Source organism: Salvelinus alpinus, chromosome 4, assembly GCF_045679555.1.
Source record: "Salvelinus alpinus chromosome 4, SLU_Salpinus.1, whole genome shotgun sequence".
NCBI classification, from domain to species: Eukaryota; Metazoa; Chordata; class Actinopteri; order Salmoniformes; family Salmonidae; genus Salvelinus; species Salvelinus alpinus.
In genome coordinates this window covers 73,386,385-73,409,828 of record NC_092089.1, presented here as the reverse complement: position 1 = coordinate 73,409,828, position 23,444 = coordinate 73,386,385, and the positions used below count along the sequence as shown (strand labels likewise).

The following is a 23,444-nucleotide window of genomic DNA, read 5'->3' as shown; positions in this document are numbered from 1 at the left end:
TATATCAGTGGCAGAGTCAAATGTTTCCCCACTAATGGATGTGACCACCAGATCCAGTTACAGAACTTATTAATAATACTACATTACAGTACATGTATTATTCAAACCCATTCCTTCAAATGGCAATTTGGAATCTCAAGTGATGGTTAATGTGGTACATCTGTTCACTGCGTTGGTACATTTATGGAACGTACATGCAAGATACAGTAATGGGTTTTTCATACCTCCAAATGGACAGTAAGTGGCTCTTCTTGACTTTTTCTCACATAAATCTATCCTAAATCATTTTTCTACAATCAAAGTTCAAAATAACTATAGGCTATGTTACTTCACCCCAACCCAGATCAGACTCTATTGTCCCCAAAGGAAATATGGAGTGCCATAATTAACTATCTTCCCACATAGTCTGACGTTGGGATGTGTAATTATGTTAGTATAGCCTCCTTAATTAGAAATTATACTTCATACTTCATTTAAGATCATGATATATGTTCTCCAGTTCCAGAGAGGTATAGCCTACCTGTGGCTCTGTTGTGAACCACAAGCTACAGTATGCCCCTATTACCCCATGTTTCTTAGTCAGTCACCTCGGAAATAAAGGAGAGAGGAATTGATTCACAGGACTAATGCCAAAAGACAGCAGAAAACACATTTATAATGTTGCATGTAAGCTGCAAACCCTGAGCTCTGGCTTCGTTGACCCTAGGCTAAACACTCATTTGTCTCTACGTGAGCACGTCCCTCGTCTTCCCTGTCAAGCTTTTAACTGAAGAAGTTTCACTGTCATGCTTGATCAGACAATGAGAGAAAATGTGCAACAAATCTCAAAAACATTTCATCAGAGGTCTTATTGGGGCTTTGGCAACAAAGCCTCACATCTGACATTGACAAATGAGGCCTCGTGCCGGGATAATAGCAAATGCATTACAGTACTTCAAAGCAAATGGCTCGATAGAATGAGCTCACACAGGCCTGTTGTCTTTTTAGTTTCATATTAAAGCACACCATAACCCCTCCCTCTTCATGTTGGCAGTCAAAAATGAGTGGCATCCATGTTTAATCGGCAAACAGAAGAGTTGTAGAATATTTATTTATTTGTGCCCTGTGAGCCCAGCCACCTCCAGGCAAGAACTCACACTAGCAGAGGAGGAAAGTATTGTGTAATTACAGGAGCTGCAGCAGCTTGCCGGGCAGTAATATGTTAAGTGACTATTAATCATTTCGGTGACAAATAACAAAATAAAAGCTGGACGTGTTCTGCAGGAGACATGGATTTGATTGATGCTCCAGAGGTAAGGCGTAAGTCACCACGACAACTGGGCGTTGTTGAGAAGGCATCCCTATCAGTTACAATCTTTATTATGTTAATCTTCATAAAACAATATCCTTTGATAACTCAATTAATTGTTTTATATTGCATTTTTGAATATACCTTTTTGCAAATGAGTAAATATGAGCGTTAAAGGAGATGGTTCAGTGAGCAATGCTCATGTGATCAAAAGCATTGCCTGAGACCTGAAGACCCACTAGCTCCCTGAGTTATTGCTGAGGCTTTATCTCCGCAGGCTAATGTGGTCTTGAAACGTGTGGACAGACTACATAAGAACAAAACAGAAAAAATGAACATGGAAATCCCCTTTTTAATTTTTTTGTGTTTCGACTCTTCCGCCTGCCCCACTGGCGTGGACTATTAAAGCACTCACGCTACACACTTTATCATTCTTATGACCTTATCTTCGACAACAGTGCTGAGGCGGGTCTCCGCCTCCACCTATAATTCATCATCCTTTACAGAGACTAATAGGCTAGAGGTGACACTAGGGATAGCCAACCATGATTCTGGGTTGCTGGAGTAGGCCTCAAATCCACTCGGAGTAAGGAGTTTTCATTTGCCTCAGAGACAAAGCGGTATTCATTTGTTGTAATGCACCCAATTTTCTCATGTCTAGAAGGAGCTTCTAGGTCAGCGAATCTGAACAGAACATGGGATACTGTAACCTGTGCCTGTAGTACCATAGTGTCTTCATGGTAGACGTTGCTCCTGAGCACAGATCTAGGATCAGATTAGCAGTAGTACAGTAGTTAAAGGTGCTATCTGTAGGTTGATAAAAAAATGCTACTCTGCCAGGAACAAAAACTGTTGCTGGCTAGCAATGTAGCAACTGCGGTTAGATGACTGTGGTTAATGTTAGCTAGAAAGCTAAGTTAGCTAGCATCTGTGATATTGATACCGTACCATGGCTGGCAAAGTAAACAAGGCAAAAATACTTTCACACATCATTGCATTAACATGTCAATGTAAGACTGATTTATACTTGACTAATTCTCTACATGCAGTGTCTAGAAAGTGAATTGTTGTTGTTGCAAAATGCCCTTTTTTCTCATCCTAAACTATATCTCACCAAGTGTACCCTGCACATCCTCCATCACTGGGTGATTAGAGATAGGGGGTGAGGGATGGAACCAGAGACAAGCTCTCTCTGCAGTGGAGCATGCCTCTTCTCAGGCCAAGTCACAGGCATCAGGCATGATCCCTGGCTCCCATCAAGCCTGACTGAACGGCAACTACATAAGTTTAGCCGAATAAGATGAGCAGCGCATCAGAGTAGGGGAGAAAACCTGTTCACACTGACAGCAAATATACCTCGGAGGGTCGACAAGAGGAAGCGCTGAGTGACTGGCAACGTGGATGACCGCCTCCGGTCTAAGTCTATGTTTCAGTGTGTCTATGTGAGTCTAGGGGTGTGTTTATGCGTGGGATGTGCCAGTGAGCAGTCCCTATTGCACTTGTGTGATTTTAAAAAACTGATAAACTCCATTACTATGCAAATACATTGGAATTACTACACTGAACAAAAATATAAATGCAACACACAACAATGAGTTGCAAATAAAGTCATCTTCAATTGCTTTGCGAAGTTGCTGGATATTGTCAGAAACTGGAACAGAGCATCCCAAACATGCTCAATGGGTGACATGTCTGATAAGTATACAGGCCATCGAATAACTGGCCGTACATTATCATGCTGAAACATGAGGTGATGGTGGCAGATGAATGGCACGACATTGGGCCTCAGCATCTCCTCACGGTATCTCTGTGCATTCAAATTGCTATCGATAAAATGCTATTGTTTTCGTTGTCTGTAGCTTATGCCTGCCCATACCATAACCCCACCTCCACCATGGTGCTGTCTGTTCACAAAGTTGACATCAGCAAAGCACTCGCCCACACAACGCCATCTGCCATCTGCCCGGTACAGTTGAAACCGGGATTCATCCGTGAAGAGCACACTTCTCCACCGTGCCAGTGGCCATCGTAGGTGAGAATTTGCCCACTGAAGTCAGTCACAACGCCGAACTGTAGTCAGGTCAAGACCCTGGTGAAGACAATGAGCACACAGATGAGCTTCCCTGAGACAGTTTGTGCAGATATTCTTCGGTGGTGCAAACCCACCGTTTCATCAGCTGCCTGGGTGGCTGGTCTCAGACAATTCCGCAGGTGAAGAAGCCGGATGTGGAGGTCCTGGGCTGGCGTGGTTACACGTGGTCTGCGGTTGTGAGGCCGGTTGGACGTACTGCCAAATTCTCTAAAACAACGTTGAACATTAAATTCTCTGGCAACAGATCTGGTGGACATTCCTGCAGTCAGCATGCCAATTGCAAGCTCTGCATCTGCAGCATTGTGTTGTGTGACAAAACTGCACATATTTAATCAGCTTCTTGATATGCCACAGGTGAACAGTCAAGTGGATGGATCATCTTGGCAAAGGAGAAATGCTCACTAACAGGGACACAAACAAATTTATGCACACAATTTGAGAGAAATAATATTTTTGTGTGTATGGAACATTTCTGGGATCTTTTATTTCAGCTCATGAAACACGGGAAAAACACTTTACATGTTGTGTTGATATTTTTGTTCAGTGTCGTTCTGGAATTTAGGGAGAGCTGTGTATTTTGACCAATTGCCAGGTTTGAAAGAATCTTTTAAATCCAGTGATTCAATTTCAGTTAAATGAATCTGAGAAATGACTGAAGAGTTGTGACGTTTCCCTTTAACACTACTTATGAAACTGAAATAAATAAGTAATAGGGTTACCGACAGATAAGTCATTAATGCCACCAATACTACCTACATGAACATCCCTGTCACCTTCTCTTTCCCAGAGTGACGAGGGATGTGATTGCACGGAGCAGTCTGTACTGGCGAGACAGTGACACTCCAGATGGGGAGACAGGAAAGTGAACTTTCATGACAGTGGCTTGATCACACACAACCAAACACTACAATAACAGTGTTTGTAGTGCGCAACAAAAAGGAAACTCAACTGCATAAGAGGTACTTTTCACTGCAGAGGAAGTACGCTGTCTGTGACTTAACCCGGAAACCCTGCAACCAGGTTTGATTGATTTTTTTTAAACGGCAGTGAAAATGCACTCTTTCCTTTTAATAACCCTATGTAACATATGAAGAGGTTTGTTGAGCTTTGGGCCTAGTTGATGGTGTGTTTTTAGCTGATAGTCTGTCTGTGCTTTCATTCCTCCAGTCTAGCAGAGCCTCTACTGTCAAAACAGAATACGTGTCTATATAATGAAGATGGATGACTATGTTGCTGCTGTGTGTGCAGACACTGAGGGAAACAGACAGAGAGGGGACAAGACACATAGGGAAGCGTTTCCTCTGTGCACACTCTTTCCTGTAAGGGCTTTTACAACGTATATCTAATGCTTAGCTAACCTTGGACTACAGTGTCCAAACATTCCAAACACCAAAACAGAGATGTGCTCTGTCTACGCTATGGGTGGGATGCCGGTCCTGCCTTAAGCTCTCTTTCCTCGGAACGCCATCCATTAGTGATGACCTTTGACCCGATCCGTTGTGATCATGTGATAGTGGAACATAGAGGTCAAACAGGCCCGGTCAAGTCAGAAGTGTTGATGAGTGAAAATGGGATAACCCCATGGTAGTTTAAAATATCTGTTTATTGTTTTGATGGCATTAAGGTGGCATTAATTCAGTTATGTGATCTAGCTGAAGAGAGTAACGTGTATGTCTCTTGATCAACCCGTCTTTCTAAAGGTAAAGGTGATGCGTAAATCCAACAATTCAATAGAGTTAATTGTTAAATGCTCTAACGAAATATTCTCTTTGAGCGCTATTAGCCCAAAGTCCTGATTAGGACCAGAATTCATAAACACCTGATAGCTCCAATGAATCCTGCAACTCGAACCAATGAGACGTCGGAGTTGCAGGTAATATTTAGTGACGTCAATAAATATCAGTTTTATTTGGATATAATTGTGGTCATCGCAAAGGTTATTGCTTTCATTGAATTTAATATTTCAAACACTTCAATTTCAGCTTTGACTGTAATTCAATCTGCCAATTGTTTTCAGCAAAAAGCCCATCACAAGAAGCTGCTTTTTTTTGTGATACAAGATCTGCACGTTAATCAACAGCTTTGTCAAATTCTGCCTAGAGTACAAACGTTCAGACCTTTCAAGCCATGGTGAATTATTTTAAAGTTAGGTATCTCTTTAAACCCATCTCTTTAATTTCCAGATCAGCATGGTTTGGTGGATGTTTGTGAAGTTGGAGAGATTGGATTTGACTGTTAATGAGCACGGTAGACAGAGAGAAATGAACAACATGTCATGACTTCACTCAAATTGTGAACGCAAATCTAAGCAGTCACTGCAATGTGGTTACACTCTCTCCTCTCCTGCTATTACAAGGCATTACATGCTTATTGTTGCTATGATATAAGAGGAGCTTATTTCTTAGTGGTTCCTCCTGGAAGGAATCACTTTAATCCTAACTCAGAATCTAATCAGTAGGGTAGTAAAATTCCGGGAACTTTCAATAAATTCCCATGTTTATCCGAAATCCTCTTTTGGACGATTCCCAGAACCAGGAAGTAATAAGCAGGAAATCCTGCATCCTCCAACCAGGATTTCTGGAGAACCAGGGAATTTATGGAAAGTTACTGGAATTTTGCAACCCTACTAATCAGGTACATACAGTATGACATATAGCATGTTATACTGTAAGGGTGGATAGGATATTAGGCTGTAAATATTTGATTTTTTTACTGATGCATCCACTTAAGTACTTCTTAACTGAGGAGTATTGGGACTTTACAGGACATATTGTAATGATGATGGTGTCACAAATGACAAATGGCCAAAGTAACTCTTATGACTCTAGGAACAACCTGCAAGGAGGAGTTGATAGGGGAGAGAAGGATGTTGGCGATATATAAAAAAGAGAAGGAGAGATATTGAGAGAGAGAGAGAGAGAGAGTAGGTTTTAAAAGGATTTTGTCGGTTATTGACTGGTTGCACTCCTCTGCTAATAGCCATTTAAAGATTATGGGCCTGCTGGTGGAAATCAAGGCCTCCATTGTTCCCCTTATTGCATTCTGGCAGATGGGGGCTGACAACAACACACAGGCTCCCTCCGGGCACACTCACTCGCTGCACGCCCACCTCCATCAGCAAATCTCCTATTGAACCAGCCCTAATAACTGCCCATGCATTATTAATCTACATACGATATTGAAGGCGAAGAAAGCGGCGGGGTGAAGGGGCTTGTGGGCCGGCTGAATGAGGGAAGATTGCTGTTCAGGTGCCAGTCGGAAGGAAAAGGTCCATCCAAAGAGTCCCAGGGTGACCATTTCTCGGAACAGGGCGTACATTCTGATAAAATATAAAATATATATTCATTAAATATCAGATTGCTGATGAAATGAGTGCGATCCATTAGTGGGCAGCCGAGCGACCGGCTAATGTTTCCCGGTCGTTCCTGGGTTGGGTGGCTTTTAGCGTAGCTGCCGCTGGAGCTTGTGGGAACAAACTTCTTGATATGAAAAAGTTGATGGTGGTTACGTAAGAATGGTGAGAAATAGGAAAGGAACACGGAAAGAATTAGACGCGTGAAATCAACCAAACATTTTGGGGAAATGGAATTGTGTGCTTAGCTGTGTGGTCCCACTGGGCACACACTGGTTGAATCAATGTTGTGTTCACGTCATGTCAATGAAATTATATAGAACCAATGTGGTATAGATGTTGAATTGACATCTGTGCCCAGTGGGGTGATATTGAGTGATTTGATCATTGATCACAGTTACAGTACAACACAGTCCCAGCGTCAGAGGAGTGTGGACCTACATCAGATTCCACAATGAGAACCCATGAACCCTCTCAAACATGTCAACGTCTGCTAACAAATGTGTGTATAACTAACAACAAGCATTCACAATCGTCGGGGTGTAGATTCTAACATTCACGTGTCTCGTGTGTATTACCTGCAGGATAAACGGTTAACATTTGGAATTGTTTTAGAAAAGCAGCTGAGGCTGCTCTGTGAAGAAAAAGAGGCCTTTGGCAAACCTCTTCTCCTTCCAGATGATTCCAAATGAACTATATGTAGGGTGTGATGAATTGATTTCCTTTGCCAAAAGGCTCACATTTGAATGAAAAATAATGAACAGTGCCTGAAGAATCCCATTTCAGATTTCATTATGAAACATGGCCTTTAATTGTGAGGAAATTAAATTCTTCCACTTCAATATGAGTTCTGGAGCAACGACACTGATTATCTAGTGTACTTTGGGGTGAAAATGGCTTGGCCTGTATCAGGATTACTAAACACACAACCTTCTAGCGTATCAACATCCTTTAAGTACAACCTCCATTCTGATAGGCTAGCATAGCTAATATGTCTTCACTCCATTGAAACAACCTGAACACGTGTCATGGGATAGTAGAGGCAAGGCTTTTACTGCTTCCTCAATCCACTCAATGGGTGAAGATAGAGGGTGCATGTAGTAGCCTATACCTCTCAGTAGGTGAAGATAGAGGGTGGAGGTAGTAGCCTATACCTCTCAGTAGGTGAAGATAGAGGGTGGAGGTAGTAGCCTATACCTCTCAGTAGGTGAAGATAGAGGGTGGAGGTAGTAGCCTATACCTCTCAGTAGGTGAAGATAGAGGGTGGAGGTAGTAGCCTATACCTCTCAGTAGGTGAAGATAGAGGGTGGAGGTAGTAGCCTATACCTCTCAGCACCACTCGCTGCCCTCAGATGTCTCTCCCCTCCTCGTGAAGACCTGCCTGGATGAACGCTCCCATTTCATCAGATGCACAGACATGAGAGGAAAAGGAAAACTAATAACATGCTGGCGGCGAGCCAAACTAAAGACGATTAGCCTTGGGTCGCTTCCAGAGAAAACATGCCAGCACGCCATTTGGTTGCATGATCATAATTTGCACTCTGTCAGGTCGAAAGAAATAGAGGTAGGAAAGAAGAAGAAATTAGGAAATGCCATGAGCATAGACATGGGTTGGGTGATGTGAGTGGTGCATGGACATGGACATGGTTGGGTGATGTGAGAGGTGCATGGACATGGACATGGTTGGGTGATGTGAGAGGTGAATGGACATGGGCTGGGTGATGTGAGAGGTGCATGGACATGGACGGGTGATGTGAGAGGTGCATGGACAAGGACATTGGCTGGGTGATGCGTGAGGTGCATGGACATGAACATGGGTTGGGTGATGTGAGAGGTGGATGGACATGGTTGGGTGATGTGAGAGATGCATGGACACTGACATGGGCTGGGTGATGTGAGAGGTGCACGGACATGGACATGGAGTGGGTAATGTGAGAGGTGCATGGACATGGGTTGGGTGATGTGAGAGGTGCATGGACATGGTGGGTGATGTGAGTGGTGCATGGACATGTACATGGTTGTGTGATGTGAGAGGTGCATGGACATGGACATGGGTGGGTGATGTGAGTGGTGCATGGACATGTACATGGTTGGGTGATGTGAATGGTGCACGGATATGGACATGGTTGGGTGATGTGAGTGGTGCACAGACACTGACATGGGTTGGGTGATGTGAGAAGTGAATGGACATGAACATGGTTGGATGATGTGAGAGGTGCACGGACATGGACATGGAGTGGGTAATGTGATAGGTGCATGGACATGGGTTGGGTGATGTGAGAGGTGCATGGACATGTACATGGGCTGGGTGATGTGAGTAGTGGTCACGCACTGACCTTAGAGAGCCTTTTTATGTCTCTATTTTGTTTGGTCAGGGTGTGATTTGCGGTGGGCATTCTATGTTTTTGTTTTCTATGATTTTGTATTTCTATGTTTTGGCTGGGTATGGTTGTCAATCAGGGACAGCTGTCTATCGTTGTCTCTGATTGGGAACCATACTTAGGTAGCCCTTTTCCCTCCTTTCAGTGTTGGAAGTTGTCTTTGTTTGTGGCACTATAGCCTTAAGCTTCACGGTCGTTTTTGTATTGTTTATTGTTTTTGTCGGCGTCATCCTAATAAAAAGGAATATGTATGCTGACCACGCTGTGCTTTGGTCTACTTCCTTTGACGGCCGTGACAGAACTTCCCCCCACCAATGGACCAAGCAGCGTGGCCAGGCGTATGAGACAACCTGGGAGGAGGTAGAGTGGTGGTTGGTTGACCCAGGGAGAGTGCCAGAGCCCGCCTGGGATTCAATTGAGCAGTGCGAAGAGGGATACCGGAGAATGGAGTCGGCGAGACGTACACGGTTAGCGAGGAAGCCCGAGAGGCAGCCCCCAATTTTCTTGGGAGGGGGAACACGAGGAGATTGGCTGAATCAGGTTGGACACCTGAGCCAACTCCTCGTGCTTACCGTGGCGAGCGTCGTACTGGTCAGGCACCGTGTTATGCGTTGGAGCGCACGGTGTCTCCAGTGCGCGTTCACAGCCCGGTACGCTACATCCCAGCTCCCCGCATGTGCAGGGCGAAGATAACCATCCAGCCAGGACGGGTTGTGCAGGCTCTAAGCTCGAGAACTCCAGTGCACCTCCACGGCCCAAGATATCCGGTGCCTCTGCCAAGGACAAAGACTCCTGTATGTCTCTCCAGCCTGGTGAGTCCTGTGCCTGCACCCAGAACTAGCCTCCTGTATGTCTCCCCAGCCTGGTGAGCCCTGTGGCAGCTCCACGTACCAGACTGCCCATACGTCTCCTCACTCCAGTGATGACCCATGGCACGAAGCCTCCAGTGATGATCCATGGCAAGAAGCCTCCAGTGATGATCCATGGCACGAAACCTCCAGTGATGACCCATGGCAAGAAGCCTCTAGTGATGATCCATGGCACGAAGCCTCCAGTGATGATCCATGGCAAGAAGCCTCCAGTGATGATCCATGGCACAAAGCCTCCAGTGAGGATCCATGGCACAAAGCCTCCAGTGATGATCCATGGCACGAAGCCTCCAGTGATGATCCATGGCAAGAAGCCTCCAGTGATGATCCATGGCATGAAGCCTCCAGTGATGATCCATGGCAAGAAGCCTCCAGTGATGATCCATGGCACGAAGCCTCCAGTGATGATCCATGGCATGAAGCCTCTAGTGATGATCCATGGCACGAAGCCTCCAACGACGGCCTCTAGTCCGGAGCCTCCAGCGACGGTCTCCAGTCCGGAGCTTCCAGCAACGGTCTCCAGTCCGGATCCTCCAGCGACGGTCCCCAGTCCGGAGCCTCCAGCGACGGTCTCCAGTCCGGAGCATCCAGCGACGTTCTCCAGTCCGGAACCTCCAGCGACGTTCTCCAGTCCGGAGCCTCCAGCGAGGTTCTCCAGTCCGGAGCCTCCAGCGAGGTTCTCCAGTCCGGAGCCTCCAGCGACGGTCTCCAGTCCGGGGGTGCCCAGTCCAGGGCCCGCAACGAGGGTGCCCAGTCCGGGACCCGCAGCGAGGGTGCCCAGTCCGGGGCCCACAGCGAGGGTGCCCAGTCCGGGGCCCGCAGCGAGCGTGCCCAGTCCGGGGCTCGCAACGAGGGTGCCCGGTCCGGGGCTCGCAACGAGGGTGCCCGGTCCGGGGCCCGCTACGGGGGTGCCCGGTCCGGGGCCCGCAAAGAGGGTCCCCAGTCCGGGGCCCGCAACGAGGGTCCCCAGTCCGGGGTTGGCGACGAGGGTCCCCGCACCAGAGGTGCCACCAAAGTGGGGTGAGCCAGTGGTGGAGCGGGGTCTGCGTCCCGCACCTGAGCCGCCACCGCGGATAGATGCCCACCCAGACCCTCCCCTATAGGTTCAGGTTTTGCGGCCGGAGTCCGCACCTTGGGGGGGGGGGGGGGGGTACTGTCACGCCCTGACCTTAGAGAGCCTTTTTATGTCTCTATTTGGTTTGGTCAGGGTGTGATTTGGGGTGGGCATTCTATGTTTTTGTTTTCTATGATTTTGTATTTCTATGTTTTGGCCGGGTATGGTTCTCAATCAGGGACAGCTGTGTATCGTTGTCTCTGATTGGGAACCGTACTTAGGTAGCCCTTTTCCCTCCTTTCAGTGTGGGAAGTTGTCTTTGTTTGTGGCACTATAGCCTTAAGCTTCACGGTCGTTTTTTGTATTGTTTATAGTTTTTTTCGGCGTCATCCTAATAAAAAGGAATATGTATGCTGACCACGCTGCGCTTTGGTCTACTTCCTTTGACGACCGTGACAGTAGTGCATGGACATGGACATGGGCTAGCTGATGTGAGAGGTGCATGGACATTGTCTGGATGATGTGAGTAGTGCATGGACATGGACATGGGTTAGGTGATGTGAGAGGTGCATTGACATGGATATTGGCTGGATGATGTGAGAGGTGCATTGACATGGACATGTGTTGGGTGATGTGAGAGGTGCATGGACATGGACATGTGTTGGGTGATGTGAGAGGTGCATGGACATGGACATGGGTTAGGTGATGTGAGAGGTGCATTGACATGGACATGGTTGGGTGATGTGAGAGGTGCATGGATATGGGTTGGGTGATATGAGAGGTGCATGGACATGTACATGGGCTGGGTGATGTGAGTGGTGCTTGGACAAGGACATTTGCTGGGTGATGTGAGGTGCATGGACAAGGACATGGGCTGGTGATGTGAGAGGTGCATGGACACAGTTGGGTGATGTGAGTGGTGCATGAACATGGGCTGGGTGTTGTGAGAGGTGCATGGACATGGACATGGTTGGGTGAGGTGAGAGGTGCATGGACATGGACATGGTTGGGTGAGGTGAGAGGTGCATGGACATGGGCTGGGTGAGGTGAGATGTGCATGGACATGGACGGGTGATGTGAGAGGTGCATGGACATGGGCTGTGTGATGTGAAAGGTGCAAGGACATGGTCGGGTGATGTGAGAGGTGCATGGACATGGGTTGGGTGATGTGAGAGGTGCATGGACATGGACATGGTTGGGTGATGTGAGAGGTGCATGGACATGGGTTGGGTGATGTGAGAGGTGCATGGACATGGGCATGGGCTGGGTGATGTGAGAGGTGCATGGACATGGGTTGGGTGATGTGAGTGGTGCATGGACATGGACATGGGTTGGGTGATGTGAGAAGTGCATAGGAATGGTTTTGTGATGTGAGAGGTGCAAGGACATGGAATTGGGCTTTGTGATGTGAGAGGTGCATGGACATGGACATGGGTTGGGGGATGTGAGAGGTGAATGGACATGGGCTTGGTGATGTGAATGGTGCATGGAGATGGACATTGGTTAGGTGAAGTGAGAGGTGCAATGACATTGACATGGTTGGGTGATGTGAGAGGTGCACAGACATGGACATGGGCTGGGTAATGTGGGAGGTGCATGTACATGGGTTGGGTGATGTGAAAGATGCATGGACATGTACATGGGTTGGGTGATGTGAGAGGTGCATTGACATTGACATGGTTGGTTGATGTGAGTGGTGCATGGACATGGACATGGTTGGGTGATGTGAGAGGTGCATGGACATGGTTGGGTTATGTGAGAGGTGCATTGACATGGGCTGGGTGATGTGAGAGGTGCATGGACATGGACATGATTGGGGGATGTGAGAGGTGCATGGACATGGACATGGGCTGGGTGATGTGAGAGGTGTATGGACATGGTTTTGGGTGATGTGAGAGGTGCATGGACATGGTTGGATAATTGGAGAGGTGCATGTACATGGGCTGGGTGATGTGAGAGGTGCACGGACATGTACATGTGTTAGGGTGATGTGAGAGGTGCATGGACATGGTTGGGTTATGTGAGAGGTGCATGGACATGGGCTGGATGATGTGAGAGGTGCATGGACATGGAGATGGGTTGAGTGATGTTGGTGGTGCATTGACATGGACATGGTTTGGGTGATGTGAGAGGTGCATGGACATGGACATGGTTGGATAATTGGAGAGGTGCATGGACATGGTTGGGTGATGTGAGAGTTGCATGGACATGGGCTGGGTGATGTAAGAGGTGCATGTACATGGTTGGGTGATGTGCATGGTGCACAGACGTGGACATGGTTGGGTGATGTGAGTGGTGTATGGACATGGGTTGGGTGATGTGAGAGGTGCGTTGACATGGACATGGTTGGGTGATGTGAGAGGTGCAAGGACATGGGCATGGGCTTGGTGATGTGAGTGGTGTATGGACATGGGTTGGGTCATGTGAGAGGTGCATGGACATGGACATGGTTGGGTGATGTGAGAGGAGCATGGATGTGGACATAGACTGGTTGATGTGAGAGGTGCACGGATATTGACATGGTTGGGTAATGTGAGAGGTGCATGGACATGAGCTGGGTGAAGTGAGAGGTGCATGGACATGGTTAGGTGATGTGAGTGGTGCACTGACGTGGACATGGTTGGGTGATGTGAGTTGTGCATGGACATTTGTTGGTTGATATGAGAGGTGCGTGGACATGGACATGGTTGGGTGATGTGAGAAGTGCAAGGACATGGACATGGGCTGGGAGATGTGAGAGGTGCATGGAATTTGTTGGGTGATGTGAGAGGTGCACGAACATGGACATGAGCTGGGTAATGTGAGAGGTGCATGGACATGGTTTTGGGTCATGTGAGAGGTGCATGGACATGGACATGGGCTGGGTGATGTGAGTGGTGCATGGAGATGGACATTGGTTGGGTGGTGTGAGAGGTGCATGGACATGGACATGGGCTGGGTGATGTGAGAGGTGCACAGACAGGGACATGGGCTGGGTTATGTGGGAGTTGCATGGATATGGGTTGGGTGATGTGAGAGGTGCGTGGACATGGACATTGTCTGGGTGATGTGAGTGGTGCATGGACATGGACATGGTTTGGATGATTTAAGAGGTGCACGGACATTTACATGGGTTGGGTGATGTGAGTGGTGCATGGACATAGTTGGGTGATTTGAGAGGTGCATGGACATGACATGGGCTGGGTGATGTGAGTGGTGCGTGGACATGGACATGTTTGGGTAATGTGGGAGGTGCATGGGCAAGGACTAGGGCTTGGTGATGTGAGTGGTGCATGGACTTGGACATGGGTTGAGTAATGTGAGAGGTGCATGGACATGGACATGGTTGGGTGATGTGAGAGGTGCATGGTCATGGTTGGGTGATGTGAGTGGTTCGTACATATGGACATGGGTTGGGTGATGTGAGAGGTGCACGGACATGGACTTTGTTGGGTGATGAGAGAGGTGCATGGACATGGGCTGGGGGATGTGAGAGGTGCATGGACATTGTTTGGTGATGTGAGTTGTGCATGGACATTGGTTGGGTGATATGAGAGGTATGTGGACATTGACATGGTTGGGTGATGTGAGAGGTGCAAGGACATGGACATGGGCTGGGAGATGTGAGAAGTGCATGGAAATTTTTGGGTGATGTGAGACGTGCACGAACATGGACATGAGCTGGGTAATCTGAGAGGTGCATGGACATGGGTCGGGTCATGTGAGAGGTGCATGGACATGGACATGGGCTGGGTGATGTGAGTGGTGCATGGATATGGACATGGGCTGGGTGATTTTGAGAGGTGCACAGACAGGGACATGGGCTGAGTTATGTGGGAGTTGAATGGATATGGGTTGGGTGATGTGAGAGGTGCGTGGACATGGACATTGTCTGGGTGATGTGAGTGGTGCATGGACATGGACATGGGTTTGGTGATGTGAGAGGTGCACGGACATTTACATGGATTGGGTGATGTGAGTGGTGCATGGACATAGTTGGGTGATTTGAGAGGTGCATGGACATGGACATGGGCTGGGTGATGTGAATGGTGCATGGACATGTACATGGGTTGGGTGATGTGAGAGGTGCGTGGACATGGACATGTTTGGGTAATGTGAGAGGTGCATGGACAAGGACATGGGCTGGGTGATGTGAGTGGTACATGGACATGGGTTGAGTAATGTGAGAGATGCATGGACATGGGCTGGGTGATGTGAGAGGTGCATGGTCATGGTTGGGTGATGTGAGTGGTGCATGCATATGGACATGGGTTGGGTGATGTGAGAGGTGCACGGACATGGACTTTGTTGGGTGATGAGAGAAGTCCATGGACATGGGCTGGGGGATGTGAGAGGTGGATGGACATGGTTTGGTGATGTGAGTGGTACATGGGCATGGGCTGGGAGATGTGAGAGGTGCATTGACATGCTTGGGTGATGTGAGTGGTGCACGGACGTGGACATGGTTGGGTGATATGAGAGGTGCATGGACATGGGTTGGGTGATGTGAGAGGTGCATGGACATGGACATGGGTTGGGTAATGTGAGAGTTTCATGGACATGGGCTGGGTGATGTGAGAGGTGCATGGACATGGACATGGTTTTGGTGATGTGAAAGGTGCACAGACAAGGACATTGTTGGGTGATGTGAGAGGTGCATGGACATTGACATGGTTGGATGATGTGAAAGGTGCACAGACATGGACTGGGTGATGTGAGAGGTGCATGGACATGGACTGGGAGATGTGAGAGGTGCATGGACATGGGCTGGGTGATGTGTGAGGTGCATGGACATTGACATGGGCTGGGTGATGTGAAATGTGCAAGGACATGGTTGGGTGATGTGAGAGGTGCATGGACATGGACATGGTTGGGTGATGTAAGAGGTGCATGGACATGGGTTGGGTGGTGTTAGAGGTGCATGGACATGGGTCGGGTGATGTGAGAGGTGCATGGACATGGACATGGTTGGGTGATGTAAGAGTTGCATGGACATGGGCTGGGTGATGTGAGAGGTGCATGGACATGGGCTGGGTGATGTGAGAGGTGCATGGACATGTGTTGGGTGATGTGAGCGGTGCACTGACATGTACATGGGTTGGGTGATGTGAGAAGTGCATGGTAATGGTTGGGTGATGTGAGAGGTGCACAGACATGGAATTGGGCTTTGTGATGTGAGCGGTGCATGGACATGGACATGGGTTGGGTGATGTGAGAGGTAAATGTACATGGACATGGGCTGGGTGATGTGAAAGATGCACGGACATGTACATGGGTTGGGTGATGTGAGTGGTGCATGGACATGGTTGGGTGATGTGAGAGGTGCATGGACATGGACATGGGTTGGGTGATGTTGGTGGTGCATGGACATGGACATGGGTAGGATGATGTGAGAGGTGCATGGACATGGACATTGTTGGCTGATGTGAGAGATGCACGGACATGGACATGGTTGGGTGATGTGAGAGGTGCATGGACATGGGCTGGGTGATGTGAGAGGTGCATCTACATGGTTCGGTGATGTGAGTGGTGCACGGACGTGGACATGATTGGGTGATGTGAGTGGGGTACAGACACTGATATGGGTTGGGTGATGTGAGAAGTGAAAGGACATGGACATGGTTGGGTGATGTAAGAGGTGTACTGACATGTACATGGGTTGGGTGATGTGAGAAGTGCATGGACATGGGCTGGGTTATGTGAGATGTGTATGGACACAGTTGGGTGATGTGAGTGGTGCATGGACATGGTTGGGTGATTTGAGAGGTGCATGGACATTGACATGGTTGGGTGATGTGAGAGGTGCATGGACATGGGCTGGGTGATGTGAGATGTGCATGGACATGGATGGGTGATGTGAGAGGTGCATGGACATGGACATGGTTGGGGTATGTGAGAGGTGGATGGACATTGACATGGGTTGGGTGATGTGAGATGTGCATGGACATGGACTGGGAGATGTGAGAGGTGCATGGACATTGCCACGGGCTGGGTGATGTGAGAGGTGCATGGACATGGTTGGGTGATGTGAGAGGTGCATGGACATGGGCATGGGTTGGTTGATGTGAGAGGTGCATGGACATGGACATGTTTGTGTGATGTAAGAGTTGCATGGACATGGGTTGGGTGATGTTAGAGGTGCATGGACATGGACATGGGCTGGGTGATGTGAGAGGTGAATGGACATGGTTTGGGTGATGTGAGTGGTGCATGGACATGGACATGGGTTGGGTGATGTGAGAAGTCCCTGGGAATTATTGGGTGATGTGAGAGGTGCACGGACATGGAATTGGGCTTTGTGATATGAGAGGTGCATGGACATGGACATGGGTTGGGTGATGTGAGAGGTGAATGGCCATGGACATCGGCTTGGTGATGTGAGTGGTGTATGGACATGGATATGGGCTGGGTGATGTGAGAGGTGCATTGACATGGGCATAGGTTGGGTGATGTGAAAGATGCACGGACATGTACATGGGTTGGGTGATGTGAGTGGTGCATGGACATGGACATGGGCTGGGTGATGTTGGTTGTGTGTGGACATGGACATGGGTTGAGTGATGTGAGAGGTCTATGGACATGGACATGGTTGGGTGATGTGAGAGGTGCTTGGACACGGACATGGGCTGGGTGATGTGAGAGGTGCATGGACATGGGCTGGGTGATGTGAGAGGTGCATGTACATGGTTGGGTGATGTGAGTGGCGCATGGACATGGACATGGTTAAGTGATGTGAGAGGTGCTTGGACATGGACATGGTTAAGTGATGTGAGAGGTGCTTGGACATGGACTTGGTTGGGTGATGTGAGAGGTGCATGGACATGAGCTGGGTGATATGAGAGGTGCATGGACTGTGTTGGGTGATGTGAGAGGTGCACGGACATGGACATGAGCTGGGTAATGTGAGAGGTGCTTGGACATGGGTCGGGTCATGTCAGAGGTGCATGGACATGGACATGGGCTGGGTATTGTGAGTGGTGCATGGAAATGGACATTGGTTGGGTGGTGTGAGAGGCACATGAACATGGACATGGGCTGGGTGATGTGAGAGGTGCTCAGGCAGAGACATGGGCTGGGTGATGTGGGAGGTGCATGGACATGGGTTGGGTGATGTGAGAGGTGCATGGACATGGGCTGGGTGATGTGAGAGGTGCATGGACTTGGACATGGTTGGGTGATGTGAGAGGTGCATGGACATGGACATGGGCTGGGTGATGTGAGAGGTGCATGGACATGGGCTGGATTATGTGACAGGTGCATGGACATGGACATGGGCTGGGTGATGTGAGAGGTGAATTGACATGGACATAGACATGGGCTGGGTGATGTGAGTGGTGCATGGACATGGGCTTGGTGATGTGAGAGGTGCATGGACATGGACATGGTTGGGTTATGTGAGAGGTGCATGGACATGGACATGCACATTGGCTGGGTGATGTGAGAGGTGCATGGACATGGACACGGGCTGGGTGATGTGAGAGGTGCATGGACATGGACATGGGCTGGGTGATGTGAGAGTTGCATGGACATGGACATGGGCTGGGTGATGTGAGAGTTTCATGGACATGGGCTGGGTGATGTGAGAGGTGCATGGACATGGACATGGGTTTGGTGATGTGAGAGGTGCACGGACAAGGACATTGTTGGGTGATGTTAGAGGTGCATGGACATTGACATGGTTGGATGATGTGAAAGGTGCACAGACATGGACTGGGTGATGTGAGAGGTGCATGGACATGGACTGGGAGATGTGAGAGGTGCATGGACATAGGCTGGGTGATGTGTGAGGTGCATGGACATTGACATGGGCTGGGTGATGTGAAATGTGCAAGGACATGGTTGGGTGATGTGAGAGGTGCATGGACATGGACATGGTTGGGTGATGTAAGAGTTGCATGGACATGGGTTGGGTGGTGTTAGAGGTGCATGGACATGGGTCGGGTGATGTGAGAGGTGCATGGACATGGTTGGGTGATGTAAGAGTTGCATGGACATGGGTTGGGTGATGTGAGAGGTGCATGGACATGGGCTGGGTGATGTGAGAGGTGCATGGACATGGGCTGGGTGATGTGAGAGGTGCATGGACATGGACATGGGCTGGGTGATGTGAGAGGTGCATGGACATGGACATAGGCTGGGTGATGTGAGAGGTGCATGGACATGGACATGGGCTGGGTGATGTGAGAGGTGCATGGACATGGACATGGTTGGGTTATGTGAGAGGTGCATGGACATGGACATGTACATTGGCTGGGTGATGTGAGAGGTGCATGGACATGGACATGGGCTGGGTGATGTGAGAGGTGCATGGACATGGACATGGGCTGGGTGATGTGAGAGGTGCTTGAAGAGATTGAGGAGATGGGGGAGAATGAAGTCAAGGGATATACAAAGGGCTGTTTGATTTATGGCAGATCTTTCAGAAAAGTTGTGTCAACCACTAAGGGAGCCTCCTGATGTTGAGTTGTCTACAGACAATAGGCAATAGAGAAAGCGAGAGAGGGTGAGAGAGAGAGAGAGAGAGAGAGAGAGGGTGATAGAGAGAGAGGTTCATAGATATAGATGGGGTTCTAGAGAGAGAGAGATTGTAGTAGAGAGAGGTTGATGGAGAGAGAGAGGTTGACTGAGAAAGAGAGAGAGAAAAGAGAGAGAGAGCGGTTGAACATGGCTGGCGCCAGTTTGCCCTCTCTCCCTCCCATTAGCTCTGTCATCATCAGATCCTCAAAATGGAGAGGAACCATATGAATCATCCAGGTTGCAGTCATACAGTTTAGATATGGTGCAGACTGACTAAATGTATAAATGGATTCATATGGAAATTAATGCATGTTATTAAGGGTCCAAGCCTCTCAATGTTATCTACCTTTTATCTACCAATGGATGCCATAGATACTGTACATACTGTTGGTCTGGTTTACAAGTGGCTGTTTGTGGGGCTGCACATCAGAGCACTAGACTATTGAACAATAATTAGCCCATAGGCTATGACATGCACTGGAACCCCTATCATATACAATGAACAAAAATGTAAAACACAACCATTTCAAAGATTTTACTGAGTTACTGTTCATATAAGGAAATCCGTCAATTGAAATTAATTCAATAGGCCCTGATATATGGATTTCACATGACTGGGAATACAGATATGCAACTGTTGGTCACAGATACCTTAAAAAGAAGATAGGGGCATGGATCAGAAAACCAGTCAGTATCTGGTGTGACCACCATTTGCCTCATGCAGCACAACACATATCTCCTTCACATAGAGTTGATCAGGCTGTTGATTGTGGCCTGTGGAACGTTGTCCCACTCTTCTTCAATGGCTGTGCGAAGTTGCTGGATATTGGCGGGAACTGGAACACGCTGTCGTGCATGTTGTTAGAGAGCATCCCAAACATGCTTAATGGGTGACATGTCTGGTGAGTATGCAGGCCATGGAAGAAGTGGGACATTTTCAGCTTCCAGGAACAGTGTGCAGATCCTTGCGACATGGTGCCGTGCATTATCATGCTGAAACATGAGGTAATGGCTGCGGATGAATGGCACATCAATGGATCTAAGGATCTCGTCATGGTATCTCTGTGCATTCAAATTGCCATCAATGAAATGCAATTGGATACGTTGTCCGTAGCTTATGCCTGTCCATACCATAACCCCACCACCACCATGGGAAACTCTGTTCACAAAGTTGACATCAGCAAACAGCCCGCCCACATGATGCCATACACGCTGTCTGCCATCTGGTCGGTACAGTTGAAACTGAGATTCATCTGTGAAGTGCACTCTTCTCCAGCGTGCCAGTGGCCATCGAAGGTGAGCATTTGTCCACTGAAGTCGGTTACGATGCTGAACTGCAGTCAGGTCAAAACCCTGGTGAGGACAACGAGCACGCAGATGAGCTTCCCTGAGACGGTTTCTGACAGTTGGTGCAAAAATTATTTGGTTGTGCAAATCTACAGTTTCATCAGCTGTCCGGGTGGCTGGTCTCAGACGATCCTGCAGGTGAAGAAGTCGGATGTGGAGGTCCTGGGCTGGCGTAGTTACATGTGGTCTGCGGTTGTGAGGCTGCTTGGACATACTGTTAAATTCTCTAAAATGACGTTGGAGGTGGCTTATGGTAGAGAAAAAACATTAAATTCTCTGGCAACATCTCTGGTGGACATTCCTGCAGTCAGCATGCCAATTGCAAGCCTCCTCAAAACTATAGACATCTGTTGCATTTTGTTGTGTGATAAAACTGCAAATTTTAGAGTCATCTTTTATTTTCCCCAGCACACAATGCACCTTTGTAATGATCATGCTGTTTAATCAGCTTATTGATATGCCACACCTGTCAGGTGGATGGATTATCTTGGCAAAGGAGAAATGTTCAATAACAGGGATTGAAACAAATTTGTGCATAAAATTTGAGAGAAATAAGCTTTTTGTGAGTTTGGACATTTTCTAGGATATTTTATTTCAGCTCATGAAACATGGGATATGTTGCATTTATATTTTTGTTCAGTATATTATCAAAATCAGGACAAATATCCATCAGCAGCCAAGTCTAAGCCTCCTGCAGCAGAAATTGCAAATTATCTCAAGAACATAGTGCCAAGAACCAGTGAGGGGTGTTTTTGAAGCATCTTTGGATGTGTGCACAAATATGCCAGAGAGGAGAGAGAGAAAGAGATAGAAAGAGAGAGAGAGCGAGAGAGAACGAAAGAGAAAATTGGAGCCTTCAGGCTGAAGATGAATGGATGGGGGGAGTGCAGCAGTGAGAGGTCAAAATGAACACCATCTGGGTACATGAAAGGGAGGGAGTGAAACAAACAAAAGCACCAGTGGTGCCAGCATGTAGCCAGCACGCCCCTCAACCCCTCACCCCCCCTATACTCCCTCCGTCCAACATCAGGTGGAGGGTGTAGGCCGGCCATCACTCACTCACAGGCCCCCTTATTCCCCCGTGGGCACAGATCATTGCCAAAGGAGCTACAGGCCACTTGCCGGCTGACAGTCATCTCCACTAATGGGCCTGGCTGTTTATTTTGTACTGCCTGGAAGTGGATTAGCAGGGGTAATTATGGTTAATGATCTGCCTGCATCACCCCAGTGATCTGTAGTCACCCATTGTTGGCTAGTTGTGTTGTAGCCACCGGTACATTAATATAGTATAATGTTACCCATTAGCTATCGGAGTGTGGTGGACAATTAGGCAGGCGAGAGTAGTTTATCAAATTGAAGGACTTGAATGGGAGTAGCAGTACTGATAACTCAAAATGGGCAAATTATTGTTTTGCAAGGGACGATTGAAAGTCTGATCTGTTGTCAAAAGTTCCAAATGTTTTTGGTCGATAATAGTACATGCTGATCAATGGGTGGCTTTCTGCTCTGCAGGTTTTGGGTTGACAATGCTGTAACAATGCCTCAGTGGATCTATTAACTACAAAAAAATTATGGAGTAGAAATAGATAAACAAAAACAAAACTGATAACAGGTTTATTTATAAGTCATTCTTGTTATAGTTGGCACAACATGTTAATCTTTCCACGTTTATTTACTTGTGCCATATTTGCCGACAGGGTGATGGTTGACTGGAAAAAAACAAATAAAGGTGCAGACTTGATTGATGACATTTTTGTGTGGTTTTATGAGCAAGCTATAAATCATGTAAGTTGATGATTTTTTCCCCTTCTGTATCTTCATTTATTTATGAACACACCTATTACAGGAAATCCACAGTAATGTTGAATGTGGATATTTCCGGGACATTTTGAGAGTAAAATGAAAATAGGAAATGTTCCTGTAGCTCTAATGTTCAGCATTAATCATCTTCTTCATAAGCTCTTTCATCTTATAATGCAGCATTATTGAGAACAGGAGGCTCTTCCCTTGAAAAGCAACATGCTAGTTCTCCTCAGCAGAAATTGATCAATTGAAAGGGACATCCAAAAATGACATTTCAAAGAACAACCTTTTTTTCCACATACATCCATCTTTAAAATGTGCCAGTAATAGCAACAAAGTGGTTTTCCCCCCAAAACGAAGTTTTGCTTGATCGAATCAGGGGTCAGAGAAACATATTTTCGCATGAAAATGACAGGACACATCAGGGTTAAGCCAATTACAGCCTGTTAAACAGGGATTTTAGTGTCTCCATTTCAGACACATTTTCCTGCCTTTTCCAGTAATTTTTGAAAGCCTTCAAGCTGTAATAAAATATCACTTTTTGTGCATTTGTGCATTAAACGCTTATGGCCTCATTGCATTTTTCTCATCATAATCACATTTTCCTCTAACCTTCCCTCCCGTCTATTCCCATCTCCCTTTAAAGCACTTTGGTCTGTTTCAGTGAAGATGACACTAGGGCTTGGGGTATAACTGTTGCAAATGGAAAGCTTCGGCTGGGGCCCCCTCTCTTCCGGATGGCGTCAAGTGTTGATGTGGCTG

At 47.6% G+C, this 23,444-nt stretch overlaps 1 protein-coding gene across 1 annotated transcript in view; it reads left to right on the top strand.

Annotated features, from left to right (window-relative positions):
- Positions 1-4,293: 4,293 nt before the first annotated feature.
- Positions 4,294-23,444, top strand: part of adad1 (adenosine deaminase domain containing 1 (testis-specific)) — a 48,104-nt gene continuing 28,953 nt past the window's right edge. The window contains exon 1 of the mRNA XM_071398948.1: positions 4,294-4,400. The gene's annotated coding sequence lies outside the window, so the exon portion shown is untranslated. The remainder of the gene's footprint in view (positions 4,401-23,444) is intronic.